Source organism: Lissotriton helveticus, chromosome 1_1 (genome assembly GCF_964261635.1).
Source record: "Lissotriton helveticus chromosome 1_1, aLisHel1.1, whole genome shotgun sequence".
Classification (NCBI taxonomy): Eukaryota; Metazoa; Chordata; class Amphibia; order Caudata; family Salamandridae; genus Lissotriton; species Lissotriton helveticus.
Window position 1 is genome coordinate 983,668,822 of NC_136057.1, and position 14,764 is coordinate 983,683,585.

Here is a 14,764-nt window from a genome sequence, read left to right on the forward strand (position 1 = left end):
GGTCAGTTCATATTGAGCTGTGTCCAGACCCCCAACTTCTGCCACCGTCTCCACACTGGTGACTGTGGCCACCATTTCCTCAAGCTCATCAGCTCCACCTGTGGCGCAGGACTCCCACCTCCATTCGCCGTTGCTGCCTTCCTGTTGGCGGCGAGTTTCTGTTTGGTCTGGCTTTGCACATCATGCCAGCGCCTCTTCACCTCCTCCATTGACCTCCTTGACACTCCAACTGCATTGATGTTGTTGACGATGGTCTGCCATATTTTCGTTTGGGTTTCCAGTGCCGCAGTAGAGGTGATGAACAGTTGTTGGTAGTGTTCTGTCACCTCTGTGACGATGATCCGGTCTTCCTGCGGAGTGAACCCTGTCTTCGTCTTGCTCTTCTCCTTGCCCTTCCCCGAACACAGGGTTCCTGGCTGGTCCTCCGTGGGGCTTGTGTGGTTCGGGTGCATCCATGGTGCTTCGCAGTTTGATTTGATTTTGGTGTTTGTTTTTGTTGCTTTTATAGTGCATTTTCCCGCATGATGTGTGGGAACTGCAGGCCTGTCACTGGTTGTCGCTGATTTTTGTATCGTGACTTGGGGCAAGGCAACTTTTTGGGCGCTCGTGTTTCGCATTTTCTGTGCATCACGTTGCTGCTTTACTCAGTCATTTGGCGCGTTATCCTGCTACTGTCGCATGGTGCCACCCGGTTGGGAATTGGACGTGAAGACGGTGTTATTTTCTCGTGATAGACTGCGATATGCAAAGTTGCATTAAGATAAATTTGCAATGGTTATCACACGTTCTTGAGAATATCCCCCTTCTTTTTTATTAATCCACAATACCTATATTATTAAAAAAATAGCTCATATACATTAAAGTATAAATAAATTAATTCATGATTGGGTGAGTGACACTTTCACCAGGCATTTAGTGAGTGTTTAAAAAAATAACTAAACTGAAAAGTCATGTATATTGTCAAAGAAAAATATTATATGGTGCATTGTATTTATGCCGCACAATTTATATGACTATATCCTGCAACATTATTTGAGATAAACTTGCGGGATGGCTGGAATTTTGGACCAATATTTGTACATAATGTGACCTGTGCAGCTTACTCCATTTGCTAACCATACCATAGCCCTGATGTTTGGAATCTCGCGGCCTTTCCTTTCTCTTCCCAGTCACTTAGCACAAGCTATGTCCTTCCTACAGCCCAAATATTGCTGCGTAGAAAATGCTTTCCTAAGTTTGTGCCTTCCCCCATGCACTCCCACCATATTTTCTGATTGACAGAATCTCCTTCCAGGTCTTTGTCTCTGCAATCATCTTTGAATAAAGAGGGCCTCTAATTCTTGTTAAGTACCATCGTCTACCAAGCGGGGGTACTGCCACCAGCAAGCCTCATCCTATCGTTTGGTTTACAGCTTTCACAACATTAAATGCACGGCAGGGAAAGGGCTCTTATTTAAAAACACTGGTCACGTGGTGGGTGATCCCCTCGGCTACTTTATGTCCATGATTCAGCTCTGGAGTGCCTGAACTGCGGCGTGGGGTTGCCTGCCTGCTGCACAGATCTATAGCCTGGCTCGTCATTATAGGGCTGGTACATCGTGTTGGTTATCGACCTCAATGTCTCCTGAGATTATAAGGTACGCACTTTCAAACAGTAACCGCTGACTCTCATTACATTCTTGTCCTCTTTACTGCCCAAAATGGCCGTGGCCTTAAACCTGGAGCAATTAATCACCTTCATGGCCCCCAGATTTCCACGAAGCTGCGCAACATCTCGGCTAGGGTTCTCCAATAACAGATAAGACTTTCTCCGGCCCTCTTAGCAGCTGGATTAACTCGACCTGCCTCAGATTAGAAAGGGAAACTAAACGTAACTACAACAGACAGAGGACTTCCATTCTTGTCTCCCCCTCTCCTTCATGGAAGCCATTTTAGACTAGCTAGTCTTCCACTCTGCTGATACTATTTTTACTAGTCTATCTTATCCCCACAGCACATCACTACACCCACCCCCTACTTCCAACATGGAACCTATGGGAAAACACACTTATGAAAAAAATTACCCCACCGGGCTCACCAAAAAAAGCACAAAACAGTTTAAGCCCCACCCTGAAACCCCCTTTGTAGACACCTACTTCTCCCTCAACAACGGAACGAGGAGCACAGATATCATCCTATACACTACACGCAGAGCACAATGGAGAAAAGCTCTCCTTACCCTACTCACCGTCTCGACCACTAGGAAAACTGCCTATGGTGTAACACTCTCAATCACACCTTCACAACGCTACCCTGCTAGAGCAACCATCACCATCTACAACAACGGCACCATCTTAATTCAATCCACAGACAGAAACCTAGACCTATTTGATATCCTGTTCCCCACCTTCAAAGAATACCTCTCTAAACCTCAGAGCCCACGCCCTCCAGCCTTCACTCCCAACACCCTGGACTCATCGGCACCTCCTAACACTAACACTCACCCACGCCCTCCCCCCATTACTCTACTCTATCACCCTCCGTCTACAGACACCGCACACCCTTCAACCTTAAAAGCCGAACCCGCCTCTTCTTGCGTCCCACACACCGCCACAGCCTCGCCCCCTCCCCTACATATCCCGCCAATCACACCTCCGACTAGCCTCTCAGAACACCCCCCATCCCCTAACTGCACCCAACGCAACATGATTCGCGCTCTTCCCATATCCCCCCCTACACTTTGCACTCCCGTCCCGCCCCGCACACCAATCTTCTCAGAACACTCCTCCTCCCCCAACTGCACCCCACACAACATGTCGCTCTCTCCTCCTAGCTCCCCCCCACACTTGACCCTCCCGCCACGCCTAGCCTTCACCCCTCCCTTAACCTCCCACCCTCCATTCTCACTCCCTACTATCCCACCTCCACCCCCACAACGCCCAGCCTCATCACCTCCCCCACTTTCCCTTCCCCTCTTAGCACTGTTGCCCTGCCCAATACCGCCAACACCCACCCTAACACCAACCCTCTCTCTAACTTTTCCAACCCCTTCCCCAGCACCGCCTCTCCACCCAGTCTCCCGCCCCTCTCCAGTAACCTATACTCCTGTTCACCGCCAATACCCTTCCCCAACTCCGTACCCAACACCAAGCTGGACATGATTATGTCCACCCTCCTCCAAATGAAAGAAGAACTACACACCGTCAAAGAGTTGCTCATCACACACCTCAGACACCCCCTCCCCATCACCACCAGGAGCATAACTAAAAACACTCTTCCTTCACTTCCCACTCGCCTTACCACACAACAACGTACTAACAACTCTCTCCCCTCACTTCCTACTCGCCTTACCACACAACACGCCCCACTCCGGACCTCTATCCCCTCCCGCAATACCACCAATCGCCCCAGACGCACTACCAATACGCTCTCAGACCATGACTTACACACCCTTCTCCACTCTTACGCCGCGGCTCCCCAAAATCGCTTAGCCTCCAACCACCTGTCCATCCCAACGATTCTCTCTAACCCCCTCAGGCACCACACGCATAACACCAGAGGCTCCGTCCCCAACAACCTCACAAATGTACCCCTCACTATAAAACCTTCCTCCACCCTCTGCGCCCCCAGACTCAAATGCATACTTCTCAATTGCAGATCGGCCCAAAGGCATTCCGCGGGGGTCGCCGATCTCATCATGTCTCTGGAACCGGATCTAGCCATTCTGACTGAAACTTGGTTGTCTGATTCTTCTACACCTATCATGGATATCCTAGTCCCTCCCAACTACAGTATCAGTAGACTTGACAGGGCCAAAAAGACAGGCGGTGGAATTGCATGTATTTATAGAAGCAACCTCTCAGTTATTAAAGCGTCCGTACCCTCTCTTACCTCGTGTGAATACCTCTGCCTGGATGTCATCAGCGAAAACAAACCGGTATGCTCACTACACATCATATACCACCCACCTGGAGACAAGCTCTCCTTCTCCCAACAACTCATGGACTTAATCTCAACCAACTCAGGACGGCAACACACCCAAATTTTCCTTGGCGACTACAATCTCCATTGGAATGATCGCTGTGACACAGTGGTGAATAGCCTCAAAAATTTCCTCGACGCCCTTGATCTCACCCAAATATGCAATAGCCCGACCCATGAGAAAGGCTCTATCCTTGACCTCATCATTTCCAAAGAGGACTCTATTCAACTTGAATCAATCTTGTGACTGGTCAGATCATCATATTGTCTCCTTCGTCATCAATGAAAAAGTTAAATTTAACCCAGCTCAACCCTCAAAGCCCAAAGTTTGGAAAAGAGACATGAAGAAAATCAACCCAAATTCCTTACCGCCTAACAGCTGTAATCTCTTACTTCCTCCGTCCGGTGTTACGGACGTTCAACTACTGACTGATCACTATTTCAATGCTATGACCACAATAATCGATGAGGCTGCACCCATGCAACTGAAAAGAGTCGCGTCCAAGATCTCCAACCCAAGGTATGACGGGAGCCTCAATGAAGATAGACGTGCCATGCGAATGGCAGAGCGCACCTGGAGATCAGCCCCCTCTGCACTGCACCTAAAAACTCTGAAAAAACAGAGAAACGCCTACTTCAGGAAAATAAAACGCTCAAAGAGAGACTTCTTCAGCCTCCAGCTCGCCCAAGCAAAAAACCGCCCAAGAAAACTGTTTGAGCTAATCAAAACACAATCCAAAGAACAACCCCAGACACTCAGCACCAGGGGCGCTACACCTTCCTGTGAAGACTTTTCTGCTTTCTTTAACCAAAAAACAGACAACATAAGAAGCGATCTCCTCAATGACGCTATCCTATACTCCAACCCTCAACACACAGCACCGTCTGAACCAAAGAACAATGCTACATGGTCATCCTTTGGCACCTACTCCGAAGAAGAAATTGGCAGACTGCTCAGCACCCTGAAACCATCCAATCACCTATCTGACCCCCTTCCGGCTAACGCTTTAAAAGTCTTTACTCCGTCGCTCCTCCCACTCTGGACGAAGATCATCAATAGCTCTCTTCAACAAGGATCCATCCCTAACGCCCTCAAAGTCGGACAAGTCACACCGTTACTAAAGAAACCAACAGCAGATCCCATTGATCTAAACAATTACCGTCCTATTACAAATATTCCCACGCTCGCTAAACTGTTGGAAAAATGTGTACAGCTACAACTGGCTAATCACATAAATAATTTTGATCTCCTCAACCCTCATCAATCAGGCTTCCGAGCAGGGCACAGTACCGAAACTGCAAAGACTCACATAGTTGATGACGCCCTCCAAATCCTAGACCAAAATGATACCTGCCTCCTCATCCTTCTTGACCTCTCTTCAGCATTCGACACAGTTAAACATGAGAACCTACTCGAACTATTAAACACAAGAATGGGTATATCTGGGACGGTTCTCAAGTGGTTCACTTCCTTTTCACACAAACGGTCTCAGCGATTCAAAAGTAACAACCTGATGTCCTCCTCAGTACCTGTATCGTTAGGTGTCCCTCAAGGTTCCTCCCTCTCCCCTACATTGTTCAACTTAGTCATGGAACCTCTCACTACTCTGTTACAAGCATCCAAGGTGCACTTTCACATGTATGCCGACGACACCCAACTTTATCTCAAAATTCAATCCCCCAAGGACATCTTGCTTCTGAACTCCACGATCAGAAGCACCCAATCCTGGCTGGCAGAGAATCACCTCAAACTCAATGCGATGAAGACTGAGTTCCTCCTGATCTCACCGCCGGCAAAAATCTCTACCGCTCAAACTTGGCTCAAGCACCTAACGGCTCTCAATGTACAACCTACCATCATTGACTCAGCAAAATCTTTAGGCATAACACTTGACGCCAATCTCAACATGCAGCAGCACATCAGCAAGGCAACCAAAGGAGCGAACTTCCAAATCAATACCTTGAGAAAACTCAAACCCTTCCTTCCAGCCAAAGACTTTCAAACTGCAGTACAATCTATAGTCATCCCGCACATAGAATACGGCAGCATCGCCCTCTGTGGGCTTCCCCTAACCACAACGGCACCTCTAAGAGCGTCCCTTAACGCTGCAGCACGACTCATCACTGGCTCAAAAAAACACTCGCGTATCTCCCCTGACTTTAAATCCCTAAATTGTCTGCCTTTTGAAGCCAGAATACATCTGAAAATCGCCTGCATGACACACAAGGCTATACACACAAACTCACCCGCCTACCTCTCTCAAAAGCTGACAATTTCGGGCGGCTCTAGAACTACTAGAAGCACAAACAATCTTCTGCTGAAGCCTCGAAGATTTCGGAAGGTAAAAACCTATAAACGCTCCTTCTCAGGAATGGCGCCCAGGATTTGGAACTCACTCCCCCCTGAAACAAGGCTCATCTCCTCCAACAAACTTTTAAAGAAAGAAGTAAAAGCGATCCTCATGGCGAAATACACATGAACTATTATTCTGTACCTCCAGGACTCCGCGTTGTACTACCTTCCTGGCCCCTTGGTCTATTTGTATTACTTGTATTATCGTCTCACTTGACTGTATACGTTCCCTCTCTGCATATCTTATCTTATATTATTGTCGTGCCTATCTGACTCTGCACCCTTCACCTACACCACCTCAAATATTACCTACTGTTATAATATTGATTCTCCGGCGTGACTATGCACCCTGTACTCTCCTACCTCAACTATGCCTACCTCTATGCTATTTACAAAAGTAGTTTAAGCACGCTTAAACAAGTTTATGCTCCCTCTTTATGTATTTTTATATTATTGGCGCACCTGTTTGACTATGCACCGTGTACCTCTATGCTATTTACAAAAGTAGTCTAAGCATGCTTAAACAAGTATATGCACCCTCTTTATGTACTTTCTTATTATTGGTTTACCTGTTTGACTATGCACCGTGTACCTATACTACCTCAACTATGACCTACCTCTTATTTTGACCTACCTATGTAATTTTGCATATCGTACCTAACTACCTCAACTATTATCTACTATTATGCTATCATCCCATGTCCTTGTAAAGCGCTCTGATATCTGCAAATATCTTGTTCGCGCTATATAAAACTTTGAAATAAATAAATAAATAAATACCATGAGATTTAAACCTCCTGCGAGATTTGGTGTCCATCTTGGTCATGGTAGTATAAATCCTCCTCTGCTCGAGCCGTTGCTTGGCTTCAAGAGTTTGATGAAGCAGGACCTCTTGATCCCAGTCTCTGGCTCCCTTCTCAGTACTTACCAGTTTGTGTCCAGTGACAAACCCAGTCAGCTTCAAGCGCATTTTCTGTTCAACAACTGTCTTCACCAGCTAACAGCACTACTATCAACTATCGTTCCAATCAAACCAGTTAATCGTAAAAAAGACAAACAGAAAATTCAATAGGGTCAGTTCACTGAACCCTTTTCATAGCTACACAAGAAATAACTGTCAAACAAACAAACCGGAGCAGTTGTTGAACTACCATTTGGAGGAGAAAGGACTCCATTTAATGCAAACAATGTCAAGAGATGGGATGTGCAGGATAGGATGAGATGTGATGGGATGTCACGGGATGGGATGGGATGTTACAGGATTTGATGTCCCAGGATGAGATATGATGGGATGGGATGGAATGGAATGGGATTGCATGTCACATGATGTGATGAGATGTCACTGTATGGGATTTCTCTGTTTGGGAAGGGATGGAATGTCATGGGATGGGATGTTACAGGATGGGATATGATGTCATGGGATGGGATAGGATGTCACACGATGGAATGGGATGAATGTCATGGGATGAGATGGGATGGGTTGGGAGGGGCATAGAAAGACAGTGGATAACCTAAAAAAAATTGGAGAACGGGCTTCGGAGCAAACATGGAATACCTTAACAAATACAACAGTTTTAATTGAGAAAGGGAACTTGACTCATCACTCCTCTCAACAGGCACTTGCTTATTCTGTCCCTCCAATACCTCCACCACTGGATGACGGTCATGGTCACCTCAATGTCAGCTTAGGCAGGTCCATGGAAAAACAGAAAAAATGCACTTATTTAGTAATATAACTAACAACAACAGTTTTAGACAGGTTAAAAAACCAACACTAAACAAATCTGAAATCATTGCTAGCCAAAGTATCGCTTGGAAAGCTTTACTTGTACATTTTAAAAATCAAATACTCAAACATTCAATGGTATCAAATAAAAGTCTTAATAACTGGGGAAATAGTTTAGTTCAGGAAAACAAATAATTAAAGAAAGGAGAAAGGGAATGGAGAAGAGAAGAGAAGAGAAATGCAAAAGAGGGACAAGGAAGAGGATGCTGTCATAGTTAGAAAAAAGGTAAAACTCAAAGGAGAAAGGAGGAAGTAGACTACATAAACAGAAAGGAATATAAAAGGATACACATGGATTACTTTCTGGTTAACATATACTAAATTATATAATGAGGAATGTCAGTCCTGGCATCCTTGGCGTGTCTCTCCCCTAACATTTTGCCTGCAATGCTCCGGTGTTGTTGACTTTATTTTTGCTGGATTTAGGACTCTGCACACTTTACCACTGCCATCCAGTGATAAACTGCTTGTGATCTCTTCTGGTAGAATTAGCTTACACACAATTGGCACATTGAATTTACTTGTAAGTCCCTAGTAAAGTCTAACTACGTGTACCAGGGGCATATAAATTTTGCTACTAGTGGGCCTGCAGCACTGATTGTGCCACTTAAGTAGCCCTTCAAACATGTCTCAGGCCTGAGATTGCAGCCTGTATGTGGAATTTGTAAACAAAAATATCGACCAGGCAATACAAACCTTTTGCCAGGCCTAGACCTCCCTTATTAATACTTATAAGTCACCCCTAGGGTAGGTCCACAAGGCAGGGTGCAGTGTATTTAAAATATAGGAAATGTACTTCTAAGTGTTACATGTGCTAGTAGTGAAAAACTCCTCGATTAGTTTTTCACTACTACAAGGTCTAACTCTCCCATAAGATAGCATTGGAGCTACCTTATTACATATAATAAGCTGTAACTTCCATTTAGGAGCAGATAGACAGGTTTTGCAATTAAAAGCTCTCTTTACTGGTAATGTCGTTCTATTTTATCACAGTTCTGAAAATGCCACTTTACAAAGTTGACATTTTCTTGTCCTAACTATTTGGTACCTGCGGCTGGATTCTGGGTCACATGACTAGGTATGGCTGGTAATTGGTCTTTGTGTATTACTTCCAGACAGTGATACAAAGGGAAGATAGGTGTTGGTATGATGGGCAACTCTGAGTTGATGAGGGGGAGGAGCTGTCACCTACCACACTTACACATCACAAATGCTCTAACTGAGCACTCTTACAAAGGGTTTGCCACTAGTCTGCTGTGGCCCCAGATAAGCTGGGACCAGGACAGTGAGGAAGGGGATGCCTGACAGCTTAAGTGAGTGTGAACCTCTAGAAGCTTTCTCCACTTCAAAGTTGGCACCAGGTATAAATGTGAGACCATTAGACCCAACTCTGCAGAAAAGAAACAAAAAACCCTGCCCCAAATATGTGTATATGTCCCACAAGGGGATCCTACTTTTTCAAAACGACTAACCAATGGGAATTGGAGCCACACATACACAAGACCAGTGTATATTTTCAAAAAATCATCATTTTATTTTTTTAGATATTTAGTAAGTTTTGTATAGAGCTCTGATTTCATTGGCATAAAACACATGACATATACATATCAAGACAATTAAATAGGTCAAAATTATGGTCCCACACACATCATACCAGTCCGCAATCATATCCCATTTGTTACTTTCATACTGCTCTCACACGATTTTTTTTTAAAAAGAGAGAACAAACATACATTCAATTCAAAGGTATGTCGATGCCAGTTGGTATAACTAAGGTGGATCAAGTTGTTATGACACAAAATAATAGGGGGGAGAATCAATAAGATCCAGACATCTTAATCAGATGGAGATTCATCCCTCTCTAGAATCACGCCGACACGCATTTCGGTGTAGGGCCCACAGGGGCCGCACCTTCGTCAGGGCAAGGGAGGTACCAATGTGTGGGGGACACGCCACTGTGAATACAAAAAAACACACATATATATATATATATATATATATATTTTTTTTTTTTTTTTCAGCAATTTGCGCAAGCGCTTTGGCAAGGGCTCACCACACACTTCATACCATCCGGTTATTTGAGTGGCTCCCAAAGCGAAGATTGTGGATTCCCTTTTGTTTTAGAAGACTGTCCGACGCGTTTCGGGGCCAAAACCCGCCCCTTCTTCATGGACTTACAGAAGGAAAACACCAAACTCGGCTCACACTTTCCAAGCTCTTTATTGCTTGAGAAGGGCGTCGTCCGCCCTGAGTGGGTGGAGTCACGATGCCGGGGCTTCTGGTCTTTGCAGTCCTGTGAGTCAAGTAGTTCATCAACCCTTGAGTAGGGTGGCTTTTCCCTGTATTGTATTGTCATTTAAAAACCTTCAGTTTCAGGCAAGAATGAATCTTCAACCAACGCTGTCTTTTAACATTGAAGTCTGCGCTGTCAGACGATTGCGATACCAACCGCCTCAGGCTGCTACTGCATGGATACTTGTTCCGCGTTGTCAGCGGAGCTCCTTGCCACGACCAGGCGGGCCGTTGATAATGTTTTTTCAGCAATTTGCGCAAGCGCTTTGGCAAGGGCTCACCACACACTTCATACCATCCGGTTATTTGAGTGGCTCCCAAAGTGAAGATTGTGGATTCCCTTTTGTTTTAGAAGACTGTCCGACGCGTTTCGGGGCCAAAACCCGCCCCTTCTTCATGGACTTACAGAAGGAAAACACCAAACTCGGCTCAAACTTTCCAAGCTCTTTATTGCTCGAGAAGGGCGTCGTCCGCCCTGAGTGGGTGGAGTCACGATGCCGGGGCTTCTGGTCTTTGCAGTCCTGTGAGTCAAGTAGTTCATCAACCCTTGAGTAGGGTGGCTTTTCCCTGTATTGTATTGTCATTTAAAAACCTTCAGTTTCAGGCAAGAATGAATCTTCAACCAACGCTGTCTTTTAACATTGAAGTCTGCGCTGTCAGACGATTGCGATACCAACCGCCTCAGGCTGCTACTGCATGGATACTTGTTCCGCGTTGTCAGCGGAGCTCCTTGCCACGACCAGGCGGGCCTTTGATAATATTTTTTCAGCAATTTGCGCAAGCGCTTTGGCAAGGGCTCACCACACACTTCATACCATCCGGTTATTTGAGTGGCTCCCAAAGCGAAGATTGTGGATTCCCTTTTGATTTAGAAGACTGTCCGACGCGTTTCGGGGCCAAAACCCGCCCCTTCTTCATGGACTTACAGAAGGAAAACACCAAACTCGGCTCACACTTTCCAAGCTCTTTATTGCTTGAGAAGGGCGTCGTCCGCCCTGAGTGGGTGGAGTCACGATGCCGGGGCTTCTGGTCTTTGCAGTCCTGTGAGTCAAGTAGTTCATCAACCCTTGAGTAGGGTGGCTTTTCCCTGTATTGTATTGTCATTTAAAAACCTTCAGTTTCAGGCAAGAATGAATCTTCAACCAACGCTGTCTTTTAACATTGAAGTCTGCACTGTCAGACGATTGCGATACCAACCGCCTCAGGCTGCTACTGCATGGATACTTGTTCCGCGTTGTCAGCGGAGCTCCTTGCCACGACCAGGCGGGCCGTTGATAATGTTTTTTCAGCAATTTGCGCAGGCGCTTTGGCAAGGGCTCACCACACACTTCATACCATCCGGTTATTTGAGTGGCTCCCAAAGCGAAGATTGTGGATTCCCTTTTGTTTTAGAAGACTGTCCGACGCGTTTCGGGGCCAAAACCCGCCCCTTCTTCATGGACTTACAGAAGGAAAACACCAAACTCGGCTCACACTTTCCAAGCTCTTTATTGCTTGAGAAGGGCGTCGTCCGCCCTGAGTGGGTGGAGTCACGATGCCGGGGCTTCTGGTCTTTGCAGTCCTGTGAGTCAAGTAGTTCATCAACCCTTGAGTAGGGTGGCTTTTCCCTGTATTGTATTGTCATTTAAAAACCTTCAGTTTCAGGCAAGAATGAATCTTCAACCAACGCTGTCTTTTAACATTGAAGTCTGCGCTGTCAGACGATTGCGATACCAACCGCCTCAGGCTGCTACTGCATGGATACTTGTTCCGCGTTGTCAGCAGAGCTCCTTGCCACGACCAGGCGGGCCGTTGATAATGTTATTTCAGCAATTTGCGCAGGCGCTTTGGCAAGGGCTCACCACACACTTCATACCATCCGGTTATTTGAGTGGCTCCCAAAGCGAAGATTGTGGATTCCCTTTTGTTTTAGAAGACTGTCGGACGCGTTTCGGGGCCAAAACCCGCCCCTTCTTCATGGACTTACAGAAGGAAAACACCAAACTCGGCTCACACTTTCCAAGCTCTTTATTGCTTGAGAAGGGCGTCGTCCGCCCTGAGTGGGTGGAGTCACGATGCCGGGGCTTCTGGTCTTTGCAGTCCTGTGAGTCAAGTAGTTCATCAACCCTTGAGTAGGGTGGCTTTTCCCTGTATTGTATTGTCATTTAAAAACCTTCAGTTTCAGGCAAGAATGAATCTTCAACCAACGCTGTCTTTTAACATTGAAGTCTGCGCTGTCAGACGATTGCGATACCAACCGCCTCAGGCTGCTACTGCATGGATACTTGTTCCGCGTTGTCAGCGGAGCTCCTTGCCACGACCAGGCGGGCCGTTGATAATGTTTTTTCAGCAATTTGCGCAAGCGCTTTGGCAAGGGCTCACCACACACTTCATACCATCCGGTTATTTGAGTGGCTCCCAAAGCGAAGATTGTGGATTCCCTTTTGTTTTAGAAGACTGTCCGACGCGTTTCGGGCCAAAACCCGCCCCTTCTTCATGGACTTACAGAAGGAAAACACCAAACTCGGCTCACACTTTCCAAGCTCTTTATTGCTTGAGAAGGGCGTCGTCCGCCCTGAGTGGGTGGAGTCACGATGCCGGGGCTTCTGGTCTTTGCAGTCCTGTGAGTCAAGTAGTTCATCAACCCTTGAGTAGGGTGGCTTTTCCCTGTATTGTATTGTCATTTAAAAACCTTCAGTTTCAGGCAAGAATGAATCTTCAACCAACGCTGTCTTTTAACATTGAAGTCTGCGCTGTCAGACGATTGCGATACCAACCGCCTCAGGCTGCTACTGCATGGATACTTGTTCCGCGTTGTCAGCGGAGCTCCTTGCCACGACCAGGCGGGCCGTTGATAATGTTTTTTCAGCAATTTGCCCAGGCGCTTTGGCAAGGGCTCACCACACACTTCATACCATCCGGTTATTTGAGTGGCTCCCAAAGCGAAGATTGTGGATTCCCTTTTGTTTTAGAAGACTGTCCGACGCGTTTCGGGGCCAAAACCCGCCCCTTCTTCATGGACTTACAGAAGGAAAACACCAAACTCGGCTCACACTTTCCAAGCTCTTTATTGCTTGAGAAGGACGTCGTCCGCCCTGAGTGGGTGGAGTCACGATGCCGGGGCTTCTGGTCTTTGTAGTCCTGTGAGTCAAGTAGTTCATCAACCCTTGAGTAGGGTGGCTTTTCCCTGTATTGTATTGTCATTTAAAAACCTTCAGTTTCAGGCAAGAATGAATCTTCAACCAACGCTGTCTTTTAACATTGAAGTCTGCGCTGTCAGACGATTGCGATACCAACCGCCTCAGGCTGCAACTGCATGGATACCTGTTCCGCGTTGTCAGCGGAACTCCTTGCCACGACCAGGCGGGCCGTTGATAATGTTTTTTCAGCAATTTGCGCAAGCGCTTTGGCAAGGGCTCACCACACACTTCATACCATCCGGTTATTTGAGTGGCTCCCAAAGCGAAGATTGTGGATTCCATTTTGTTTTAGAAGACTGTCCGACGCGTTTCGGGGCCAAAACCCGCCCCTTCTTCATGGACTTACAGAAGGAAAACACCAAACTCGGCTCACACTTTCCAAGCTCTTTATTGCTTGAGAAGGGCGTCGTCCACCCTGAGTGGGTGGAGTCACGATGCTGGGGCTTCTGGTCTTTGCAGTCCTGTGAGTCAAGTAGTTCATCAACCCTTGAGTAGGGTGGCTTTTCCCTGTATTGTATTGTCATTTAAAAACCTTCAGTTTCAGGCAAGAATGAATCTTCAACCAACGCTGTCTTTTAACATTGAAGTCTGCGCTGTCAGACGATTGCGATACCAACCGCCTCAGGCTGCTACTGCATGGATACTTGTTCCGCATTGTCAGCGGAGCTCCTTGCCACGACCAGGCGGGCCGTTGATAATGTTTTTTCAGCAATTTGTGCAAGCGCTTTGGCAAGGGCTCACCAAACACTTCATACCATCCGGTTATTTGAGTGGCTCCCAAAGCGAAGATTGTGGATTCCCTTTTGTTTTAGAAGACTGTCCGACGCGTTTCGGGGCCAAAACCCGCCCCTTCTTCATGGACTTACAGAAGGAAAACACCAAACTCTGCTCACACTTTCCAAGCTCTTTATTGCTTGAGAAGGTCATCGTCCGCCCTGAGTGGGTGGAGTCACGATGCCGGGGCTTCTGGTCTTTGCAGTCCTGTGAGTCAAGTAGTTCATCAACCCTTGAGTAGGGTGGCTTTTCCCTGTATTGTATTGTCATTTAAAAACCTTCAGTTTCAGGCAAGAATGAATCTTCAACCAACGCTGTCTTTTAACATTGAAGTCTGCGCTGTCAGACGATTGCGATACCAACCGCCTCAGGCTGCTACTGCATGGATACTTGTTCCGCGTTGTCAGCGGAGCTCCTTGC